General features: G+C 35.3%; 1 long non-coding RNA gene across 1 annotated transcript in view; it reads right to left on the reverse strand.

Moving 5' to 3' along the window:
- Positions 1–780: 780 nt before the first annotated feature.
- LOC133050825 (uncharacterized) overlaps positions 781–12,746 on the reverse strand; it is a 161,239-nt gene continuing 149,273 nt past the window's right edge. The window contains exon 3 of the long non-coding RNA XR_009691708.1: positions 781–3,466. This is a non-coding gene — a long non-coding RNA (uncharacterized LOC133050825). The remainder of the gene's footprint in view (positions 3,467–12,746) is intronic.

A 12,746-nucleotide genomic window follows, 5' to 3' on the forward strand; every position in this document is an offset into this window, starting at 1 on the left:
GGGATGGTTTTAAGTGACAGTCTGCAGGTCTGTAAGGTTGGGCTGATATTGGCTAAGCTCAGTTGGACTTGGCTCCAACATAGGTTGGGTTCAGATCTACTTCACATACCTCTCATCTTCTTTGGACCAGTAGTAATACCTATTTAAGAAATTTCCTCTTCATGCTGAAATACAGAAGTGTAGGAACACAAGTCCAACAGTGTGAGCATATTTCCAGGGTCACACCATACTGCTCTCTAGTATCCAATTTAAGTCAAAGAGTAGGAAAGTACATACTGCCTACCACAAAATTAAGTTGGATGAGTATAAGGACAGAGTGAATATTTGCTGAAAAATAATTTTGAACAACTACGCAAACAAATCTGGATAACCAACTCAGTTTTCAAAGTAAGAGGTACCAGAATGATTATTTCCAGGGCTTGATATTGGTTCAACTTGTCCTTTAGAAGTACAGACATACATACTTTGGGTCCTCTCATGAATTCAGATGGAAAATTAAAATACTATCTCTCTTGAAGGACATTGACCCATACCTTCCTTGCCTCACTATAATTAGTTGGTACCAGAAAATTATCCTTGAGTCATGCCTTGGGTCATAAAAACATAAAGGAGATAGCTTCTACTCTAAAAACTTACCTTTCAATCTTCTGGCTTTTTTCTACTACTTCTCATACCATGATACCATAATCCATGATTATCAGAAATCTCTAAATTGCCAAATCCAAAGCAATAATGTTGTCTTTGAACTCAAGAAAGTTTAATGAGTTTTAATTTATGAACCCCAAAACTGTAATATATGGAGGAGATGCAAAACTGAACAACACTGTTATAAACTCTGCTCTCATGGAAAGTAAATATAGTTGGGAATACAAAAAGATGAAAGTGAAGTGAAATGAACATCACTCAGTCGCGTCTGACTCTTTGCAACCCCATGAACTATATGGTCCATGGAATTCTCTAGCTCAGAATACTGGAGTTGGTAGCCTATCTCTTCTCCAGCAATCTTCCCAAACCAGGGATCGAACCCAGGTCTCCCACATTGCAGGTGGAGCCTTTACTAGCTGAGCCACAAGGGAAGCACATACAAAAAGATAGAGAATACAAAAAGAGTATTTTATAATCAGTTCAGTTCAGTTGATCACTTGTGTCCAACTCTTTGTGACCCCATGGACTGCAGCATGCCAGGCTTTCCTGTCTATTACCAAATCCCAGAGTTTGCTCAAACTCATGTCCATCAAGTCGGTGATGCCACCCAACCATATCATCCTCTGTCAGCCCCTCTGCCTCCTGCCCTCAATCTTTCCCAGCATTAGGGTCTTTTCAAATGAGTCAGTGCTTTGCATCAAGTGGCCAAAGTATTGGGAGTTTCAGCTTTAGCATCAGTCCTTCCAATGAATATTCAGGATTGATTTCCTTTAGGATAGACTGGTTTGATCTCCTTGCAGTCCAAGGGACTCTCAAGAGTCTTCTCCAACACCACAGTTCAAAAGCATCAATTCTTTGGCACTCAACTTTCTTTAAAGTCCAACACCCATAGCCATACATGACTACTGGAAAAACCATAGCTTTGACTAGATGGACCTTTGTCGGCAAAGTAATGTCTCTGCTTTTTAATATGCTGTCTAGGTTGGTCATAGCTTTTCATCCAAGGAGAAAGTGTCTTTTAATTTCATGGCTGCAGTCACCATCTGCAGTGATTTGGGAGCACCCCAAAATAAAGTCTGTCACTGTTTCCATTGTTTCCCCATTTATTTGCCATGAAGTGATGGGATGGGATGTCATGATCTTAGTTTTTTGAATGTTGAGTTTTAATCCAGCTTTTTCACTCTCCTCTTTCACTTTCATCAAGAGGCTCCTTAGTTCCTCTTTGCTTTTTGTCATAAAGGTGGTGTCATCTGCATATCTGAGGTTATTGATATTTCTCCCAGCAATCTTGATTCCAGCTTGTGCTTCATCCAGTCTTACATTTTGCATGATGTACTCTGCCATTAGGTTAAATAAGCAGGGTGACAGTAGAGAGCCTTGACGCACTCCATTCCCAATATGGAAGTAATCCATGTTCCATGTCCAGTTCTAACTGTTGCTTCTTGAACTGCATTCAGATTTCTCAGGTGACAGGTAAGGTGGTCTGGTATTCCTATCTCTTGAAGAATTGTTCACAGTTTGTTGTGATCTACACAGTCAAAGACTTTGGCAGAGTCAATAAAGCAGAAGTAGATGTCTTTCTGGAACTTTCTTACTTTTTCAATGATCCAACGGTGCAATTGTGCAGTAGTTTGAACATTGTTTGGCACTGCCTTTCTTTGGGACTGGAATGAAAACTGACCTTTTCCACTCCTGTGGCCACTACTGAGTTTTCTAAATTTGCTGGCGTATTGAGTATACCAATTTAACAGCATCATCTTTTATGACTTGAAATAGCTCAGCTGGAATTCCATCACCTCTACTATGTTTTTTCATAATGATGCTTTCTAAGGCCCACTTGACTTCAGACTCCAGGATGTCTGGCTCTAGGTAAGTGATTTTTTTATACTACCATAGGAAAACTTGTGTGATAACAGATGAGCAGAGCATAATAGGTAATGGAAGAGAGGCATCAACAGAAGAAAGCTGAGGTTCTGACTTTAGGAAATGATACCTAAATTGGTACCTGTACTACAGGTGTGTTAAGAAGATAAGATGTATATATGTGAGTGGGTTAGGGTTATCTAGGCCAGAGAACCCCACATGTTTTGAATGAATATATGTTGAATGCTTGAAAAGATGAAAAATGTAATGAGTTAGTTGAGCCAATTCATTCTCTAACAAATGTTTCCTGGGTTCCTGAAATGTTCTAGACACATTTATAAGTGCTAGGAGTCAAACAGACCCAACAAAGAATTGAGTATGTGACATAGTAACAACTCCTCTGGAGAAAATTCTAAGAGTAAGGGCAACATAAGATGTCAGAGTGAAAGTCAGATTCCATTTTAAATAAGTATGTCAAGGAAAGTTTCACTAAGAGATTGACTAAAGAGATAAGGGAATAGACATACAAAGAATTATTGGCAGAGCACTCCAGGCATAGGAAAGAGCATAGGAAAAGAGCATAGGAAAGAGCGAGTAAAAGGCTTTCAATGAAGCAGTGGTTGGTGCATTCCAGGAACAGTTAGGAGGCCTGTGTGACTGCATAAAGTAAGTGAGGAAAAGAGTGATGTCATTTGACCTATGTTTTATTAGGCTCATTCTGACAGCTTGGTGGAGAATAGGATGTACTATCTGATATCTAAGTTAGATAGTATAAATGTTGTAACAAAGAATCCCCAAATCTCAGGGACTTAATAAAATATGCATTGGTCATAACAAAACCCAATGTGGATGTTTCTGAATGGATATATTTCTTGATCTCTCTCTTCTAATTAGTGATACAGGGATCGGTATTCTTTCCATCTTGTCTTCTAGTGGCCTGAAAACGTCTTCATGGTTTCTGGAGAAGGAAAAGAGAACATAAGAAATGAGTTCTGCACAATTAACAACCTTACATTGTATTGGCTAGAATTATCCACATGACTCCACCTATATGCTATAGATCTGGGAAATTTAGACCTTGGGTGAGCATTTACTTTCAAGTAAAACATACACATAAATATACCATTTCTACCATAGGAAACAAGCACAAAGGAAGGAAAAACAATTTGAAGGTTACAGAGATAATATGTGTGAGAACAGATAGGGATGAGACTAGAATCTTAAGAAATAGGGGTGACTGTGACCAGGATCTATTTTAAATATGGTGCTAATAGGATATGCTTTGTGATTTAATGTGGACTGAGAAGAAAACGAGAAATTAAGATCAATTTTAAGATATCTGTCCTAGGCAATAGGAAGAACTAAATACTTAGAGATGAAAAAAGGTGCAGAACAAGACTTCTGGGAGATGATGAAGAATTGTATTTGGATGTGTTAAAATTGATTTGCTTATTAGATATTTAAGGATAGGTATCTACTATGCAGTTGGATTTATTGAGTTGTAATACATGGGAAAGATCTTGAATGGACATAAACATTTGGTGATATATAGCCTATTTATAGTATTAGAAACCATAAGTCTTCAGAAAGTCACTGAAGTTTAGATGGAAATAAATAGAGGTTAAAAAAGAAGTCTTGAAGATGAAAAAGCAACATAGTAATTAGAAGAAAAGCAACTATTGAGTTAGGAAAAAAAACTAGTAGATGTGATGCTCTGGAAGTCAAATGAAGAGTCTTTCTAAGAAAATATTATGTCTACTGCTGAGATAGGTTCAATAAAATGGAGTCTAAAAAATAGTTGTCAGATTTAGGTCTGAAGGTCATTGCTGTTCAATTCTTTTAGAAAGATGGGTGTAAAAGCCTGATGGCAGTGGGTTCAAAGACAAAGAGAAACAGAAACACTGGAGAAAGTGAATATAGACATCTCTTTGGTGAATTTTGCTGTAAAGAAAAATAGAGAAACGGACTAGTTGTTAGAGGGCAAAATAAAAAGAAGCATTTATTTTTTAGATAAAATGTAGGGCAATTAAATGCATGTTTGTATGTTGTTAGAAATGATCCAGAATGGAGAGAAAAAGTTCATGATTAAAAAGAGGAGAGATGCTGTCAATTTCTTCCTATATATCCATTAGTATTTGTTTTACGTATTCAGAGATTTCTATGTTTGATATGTTATATATATAATAATGTTATAATAATATATAATGTTATACAGTTACATTTCTTTTATATCTTGTTGGATTGATTCCTTGATCATTTATGCTATCCTTCTTATCTCAGATATACATGTCTCAGATATACAGGGAGAAATTGATAGTATCACAATAATAGTAAGGGACTTTAATACACCAATTACATCAATAAGCAAATCATCCATTCAGAAAAATCAATAAGGAAACACTGGCCTTAAATGACACATTAGACCAAATGGAATATATATAATGTAATAAGTATATAAAATAGAGAATTTTTGGTGTGAGATCCTTCATTATACAAGAAGGTATGAGATCTAATGGTTTGGCCTTAGTCAAGAGCAGAGAAAGAAGAGGAAAGACTGAGTAGGTAGTGGGTGAATAAATATGGCAGTGGGAGTCCCAGGAAGTACTTTTCTGATTGCTCAGATTTCACACTAAAATAGGGAAGCAAGGATGTTATCTATGTGAGTGATGATGGGGGATGAGCTGTTGGAAATGGAGCAAAGAGACAAAGGTCATAGTCATTTAGGAATGTGAGAGAATGAAAGCACTAGAGGAAAGTAGTGTGACTGCCTGACAATATTAAGGGCTCACCTGAGTTTAAATTAAGATCGAGGAATTGTCAAGTAAGTGCCAGGAGGAGAAAAGAGGGCAAGCAAAATGAGGGTATACGTAAGGGAATTTTTATGATAATGGGTATGGAATTAAGTTGCATATGATAATATGTTAGGATTTAAGGGAGTGAGGAAAAATGAAAACATGGTGTGATGGTTGAGTCTGAAGAACTGTTAGAGCTGAGAAACCAGCTGTAAGACGATGCCATGGTTCTGCAAGAATGAGAGGGTTTGAGCTGATTAGAAAGAGCTGAGTTACAGGTAATAGCAAGATACAACATAGGACATTAGGAGTGGGTAACTGAAAAAAGACAGGGGCCAAAGTCAGTGGTAGGGAGACGGTCAAGGAATAGAGAGGTCAGGGTATGAGGAAGATCATCTATGACTATGTGGATACTGAAATCCTCAGACATTATGTCCGGAGTGTTATTGGGTAAAAGGACAACCATCTTACAAATTAAACCTTTAAGCAAAGAGAGAGAGGAACCTAGTTCATCTGTCAAACAAACAAACAAACCTGTAACATGGAGGGATATTGGGTGGGACAATCGGATGATCTGAGACTCAAAGATGAGTATTTTCAGGGAGAAGGGAGCACCCACCATATTCTAGGAGGGAGTTGATTGAATTCTCCTTTCTGTTTAAGGATGAAACTGAAATCTCTTCTTCCTGATGAATCCAGGAGCCACAGTACCCGTTAGTCTCTTGCCAATAATTTTCAATATTTTCAGGTTAGAATGTTGTGTTATACATTCCTTTATCAATATAGTCTATCACATGAGCAGAATACCCAACCATAGCTGAGAGTCACCATTCTGAGTTCAAAGCCCAGTTCTGTTAGTGACCAGAAATTTACTTCACTTCTCAAGTCCCATTCCCCTTTGGAGTAAAAGTGTAGTAATAGTACGGAGCCCAGGGGTTTTTACAAAGGACTCAGTGAATATGTAAAGTCAATGTAGCACGTGCTAGGTTAACTTACACAATGTTGAGTTTTCAGACAATTTAATAATTTAACATATATTGTGAATTTTCAAAAGGGAGATATCTTACCTGAAAAAATATTTAAATCCACACAGATACACATTTGAATTTTACCTCAGCTTCTTACCAGTTATGCCATATTGGGGAAGTTATTTAATCTTAAAAAAAAAAAAAAAAAAAACAGATGCATATATAATATTTTACAGAGTTGATGAGAGTAAGAAGGTTTAGAAAGCAGAAGCTAATTCTCCTTTAACATATGAACTGGATTATTAGCTTGTCACTTGATATGTATTATAATATATAAAGCATATGTTTTAATTACAAGATAGAATAAATGATAAAATAATCTTACAGGTTACATAGAACCTTCAGTAGGGGCATGTATAGCAATAGTGAAGTGTAAAAAGAGTGATTAAAATTATTGATTTGAATATTATCATAGAAGCATATCTGGCTAAAATCACTTTTATCTAAATTACAAAAACTGTAAATTTATTACCTGGAGTCCTACCTCACTGAAAAGAAAAAAAAAAAAATCTACCTACTGTGAAACTATCTTTCTTTTTGTACTCCCTGTTCCATGTGCCTAAATAACAAATGGCATAATTTAAAACAAATTTTTAATGGATATAAAAAAAATTACCCTTTATCCAGATTAAACCCTGTGAACTCTGGGATGAACAACTGGTTTCTTCCTTCTGACAGGGAAGCATGTCCTAAAAATATCCATCAGTCTACATTCCCCTCTGTATCTTCCATAATTTTCCCTTTGCTCTGAGCAGTGATTCTGCTGTACACTGCTGGAGTGCTTACGACACCAATACCAAGAAAACACTTGCTTATTCAGAAGTCGAGTGTTAAGGCTTTGAAGGCTCAAGAGTTCAGGGGAGGTTCATGGAAAGGTATTTGACGGGACGCAGCGCTGGTCCCTAATGTGACAGAGCTGTTTAGATACTATCCTTCCTTTTGGACTGAAACTTCACCACTTTAAACAGTTGAGGAAGACCGGAGGCTCTGTGAGTTTTATTCTATGAAATAACAGGAATAATTGTCATGACAAAACATAATGGCTAAAAAACCAACTGGAAGCTATTCTGAAGAAACAATTTTCATCTATCCATAAAATAATCCTGGAAAGATTAGAGGTGAATTCTTTAAGACCACAGATGTTTCTCACTCTTATTAGCACTTTGTAATTTAACTATCCTGCTTGGAACTACACAAAGATGATTTGCAATATGGATAATGTATATCTTTAGTGTTCAATAATAACATTTATTATCAGACAGGATGTAATGTTATTTGTGCTTTATATTTTAAAGTGGCATAGAAAGTACTGGGTAAACGAATTCATCAGAAGTGTTGACAAGATTTTTAATTCCTTCTGTTTCCTTTGGTATTTTTCTTAAATAGAATATGTAAGCAATGTAACCCATACGTAAAACACTTCTCAGTTTATGTTTATTCTGCTTTTTCACTGCACATTTGAAAATTAATAATTCAATGTTCTAATATTAGCTGTCATCTTAGCTGTGATAAAATTAATAATTCATCAAAAATGATATCAAACAAATGGTTCCTTTTTTGTTCTAGATGAGACAGTCTTTTCAGCTTTGAGAAACTACAACTGGTAAATTTATTTCCTTTATTTTAGGTCAAATAATACTTAAACATTTAAACTGTAATTTTAATGTTTTCATTTTAAATATAGAAATCTGCATATATCACAATTGATGCTAAAATAACCTTCCTCTTGTTATAGTTGGTTGTTCCTGCCCTTGCTTATTTCTTGGCAGATAAGCATTCTTTAGAAAAAAGCACAATAAGAGTAATGCTTTGGAAAAGTTGAATATAATTTTATTTCTTCTTGGGTTCTGGTTGATGTTGTGCTCTGCCTTTTACAGGATAAGAAATCACTGTAGTGAGTGATATGTGCAATAGTGACAGACTTTGAAAAACTTTTTTTTGAGAATATATATTTTCTGAGAAAGATATCTTAGTTGAATCTATTGGAATGTATGTTAAGTTAAAATAATGTGATATTGAAGCATTTTCAGTTAAAAGTTGTGATTTTAAAATACTTGCTTTCAAGATTTTGTATTTTTCCTTATTTTTTAGGGGCAGAAACTTTGTCTCTTTCTATTGTATAGTTACTGTTTTGGGGATCCTAGGGCTTACGAGTGATATTCTTTGTGGGGGAAGGGGGTGTCACCAGGAGGTATTGGTGGTATATAGCAAAAGCATCTAAATTTGTATGAAGGCTAGAATTCATCTTTTCTCAGCCTGATTTTATGGACCATAATTATAAAATAGGGAATCTGTAGGTCAATACATATCCCCATTATAAAATTTTATATCATAAATCTTTCAAATCTTACTGAACCATGAGTCTGACATATTAGGTGTTGTTAGGAGTAAAATTGTCTTTGGTAAGTGTAAACTTAGCATGAAGGGGCAGGTTGTAGAATTTCACCTTTTTGACTAATCATTTCAACTCCAACTTCTGCAACATAAAAATGTACATTTGTACCATCTAGGGTACTTATTTGAAAGTGGAATCCCAGTCCAGATTTAGGGATCCTGTCTTATGCAGTGAGATTAGACCAGAGCTTGGAATTCACCTTTTAAAATACCCTAGATAGTACCATTACAAGTGGTCTATCCAGGGTGATGATCCACCCCAACTGAACTAGATTCTTCTTAATGTTCTGCTGGGCTTAGTTGTTCAGTTGTGTCTGACTTTTTGTGACCCCATGGACTGTGGCCCACCCAGACAGGCTCCTCTGTCCATGGGGATTCTCCAGGCAAGAAAATTGGAGTGGGTTGCCATGCCCTCCTTCAGGAAATTTTGCCAACCTGGGGATCGAACCCAGGTCTCTTGCATTGCAGGCAGATTCTTTACCATCTGAGTCACCAGGGAGACCCGTTCTTAATGTTAGTGGTAAGCATATTAAGAATGCCCCCTTTAACTCTTGAGAGTGTTAGGTTTGGATGATAATATGGTCACCCTACTCACACCACCCTTTGAAAAACAACATAATCCTCACATCTGAGTAAAGCATAGCTCCTAAGTTTCAAAGAAGCATTTCGATGTTGTCAATTAAACTGTCTGTCAAGTTACCAATGAACTTCTATACCTTGAAATGGTTGTCTTCTTCCTGGCGCCCCCTCTCTACCTGCTAACACTTACCAGTCTCTTCTTTGCTGCATTCTTTAAAAAAAAAAAAAGTAATCCCCATTAGTTTATGTTTGGATTATTCAGATAAGCATGTACTTCAAAGTTACTAGCATTCACACTAAAATATAAAATTTTTTCACTTAGCCTGTAAACCTATGAGAATTTGTTTTCATACTTGAAAGTAAATCTGCTATGTGCAAAAGACCTGATAAAATCTGCCAATAGGAACAAAATTAGAGGACATGTTAAAAACCAAAGAATTTACAGTCTTCTATCTTCCTCCTACTTTTCACAAATTAAGCAGGTGTCTTCACAGCAAAAAGAAGCAGTCCTAAAAGTTTTCCCTCCTCATTTGGTAGAATTTGTTTCGTTATAATAACTCATTTATCACAATTTTCTATATTTAAGGATTCTATTTCAACAAAGATTGAGTCACCAATACTTAATATCTAACATTTCCTTCCATAGATGCCAAGAAAAGAAGATACACTCCATTCTCTTCAGAAAAACATAATCTAGTATACCAAGTAGACAGATAAATATTTCTTTAAACTGTGATGTAAGTTATATTGGAGTCATATGCAAAATGCCTTAGGAACACATGAAAAAAGAGTACAAATAAAACAAGTTTAACTAAGAAATGCAGCAGTATCTTTTCTCATAGACATCTAGGTGTGAAACTTTAGGGGAATACATTAACAACCAATTCTAGTTGAAGACAGTACTGATGTACCACAGAACATTGAAGTTTTATTTGACCAATAACATTTGTTGAAGAAGGGCCTACTATGTACAAAGTATTTTCCTTGGCACTGAAGGTGGTACAATGAATACATAAAGCATATTCTCTGTTCTCCAAAAGCTGAAAGAAGTATGACTAAAGAGAAGAGCTTAGTCATTAGGATACAGAATTTGAGACAAGGACAAATTTCCTATTGACTGTGAAAAATGTGACAATCTGTAATAATGAAGGTCATATTCCAGCTTAGAATTTGTATGTAAGATTTGGTAAATTTGTCTGCAAGTATTTTTCTGTGATAACTTTCTAAATCAAAATATTCATTTCATAAAGTGTTCTGATAAAGACAATGATTCGTCTCTTCTCTGTTCTCTTGGGTTTTCTTTGTTCATTTTATTTAGGACCCCAACAATCTTCCCTGATGTAACCACCCTTCATATCTCTGGGCCTCGTGCACATGTTTTGCAATTTAACAATCCCTAATTAACTACACAATGTTTTCTAAATATTTTTCAGTGTCTAGGATGTGCTGCCATTCCATATTTGATGAATAAAGAGTGTGAAGGGCACAGATCATATGTTCTGTGAATTTTTCACTTATATTTTCCTACCCATATGTGGCCTTCAATAGACATTGGACCAACCTTTTATTATTTGGAACTTACATGAGGGATTGAGAAGACTCAAGAATCTGAAATCAGGAACTGTGAGGGAATAATAGATTTGCTAATTAAACAGCAGTGAAGATATTACAAAACTAGAGGAAAACAGGCAGAGCAGTCTTTACCATAAATTGTAGCAATATTTTTTGGATCTGTCTCCTAAAGTAAATGGAAAAATAAACAATTGGGACCTAATTAAAGTTAAAATTGCAGGCCAATATCATAGGTGAACATAGATGCAAATATCTTCAACAAAATACTAGCAAGCCAAATCCAATAATATATTAAAAGGATCATATACCATAATCAAGTGGGATTAACCCCAGGGATGCAAGAATTTTGCAAAAGCCACAAATCAGTGTGATATGCCACATTAACAAGGTGAAGAATAAAAATCATTTGATTATCTCAACAGAGGCAGAAATAGCTTTTGACTAAATTCAACACTCATTTTGATAACAGCTTTCCAAAAAACTAAAATAGAGGAATCATACCTCAACGTAATAAAAGCCATATATGACAAACCTACAGCTAACATTATTCTCAATGGCTAAAAGCCTAAACCATTCCCTCAAAGATCAGGAACAAGACAGGGATGTTCATGCTTGCCACTTGTATTCAACATAGTTTTGGAAATCCTAGCCATGGCAATCAGAAGAGAAAGAAAACCAAATTGGAAAAGAAGTAAAACTGTCAGTTTACAAATGACACAATACTATACATAGAAATTTAAGATGCTACTAAAAAACTACTAGACTTCACCAATGAATTCAGTAAAGTTGCACAATACAAAATTAATACACAGAAATCACTTATATACCTATACACTAACAACAAAAGATCATAAAGAGAAATTAAGGAAATAAGCTCATTTGCCATCACATTAAAAAGCATAAAATAACTAGGAATAAACCTACCTAAGAAGACAAAAGACCTGTACTTTGAAAACTATAAGATGTTGATGAAAGAAATCAAAAGATGACATAGATAGAAGGATATTCCAGGTTCTTGAATTAGAAAAATCAATATTGTTAAAATGGCTACATTATCCAAGGCAATCTACAGATTCAATGCAGCCTCTAGCAAATTACCAATGGCATTTTCACAGAAGTAGAACAAAAAAAATTTAAATTTACATGGAAACACAAAAGACCTTAAAGAGCCAAGACAGTCCTGAGAAAGAAAAACTGAGCAGGAGGAATCAGCCTCTCTGACTTTAGACTACACTTCAAAGCTATGGTAATCATAAAAGTATGGTACTGGCACAAAAAAAGAAATATAGATCAATGGAACAGGACAGAATGGTCCCAAATAAACTCATGTTTCTGGTTAATAATCTACAACAAAAGTTGCAAGAATATAAAATGGATAAAAGTATCTCCAGTAAGTAGTGCTTGGAAAACTGAACAGTGATATGTTAAAAAAAAAAAAAAAAAAAAAAAAATTCTCTAACACTCTACATAAGAATAAACTCAAAAAGGATCAAAGTATTAAATGCAAGCCAGGACACTATAAGACTCAGAGGAAAACACAAGAACCCTCTTTAACATAAATTGCAGCAAGATCTTTTTAGATCTACCTCCTAGAATAACAATAATGAAAACAAACAAACAAAAAAACCAGATGGGACATAATTAAATTTAAAGCTTCTGTGCAGCAAAGGAAACCACAAACAAAATGAAAAGGAAACCAACAGAATGGGAATAAATATCTGAAAATTAAGGGGCTGAGAAGGGATTAATCTCCAGAATAAACAATTAACTCAATATCCAAAAAACAAATAGCCTCATCAAAAAATGGGCAGAGGCGTTAAATTGACATTTCTCCATAGAAGAAATCCAGATGGCCAAGAGGCACATGAGACAA

This window comes from Dama dama, chromosome 33 (genome assembly GCF_033118175.1).
Source record: "Dama dama isolate Ldn47 chromosome 33, ASM3311817v1, whole genome shotgun sequence".
In the NCBI taxonomy this organism is placed as follows: domain Eukaryota; kingdom Metazoa; phylum Chordata; class Mammalia; order Artiodactyla; family Cervidae; genus Dama; species Dama dama.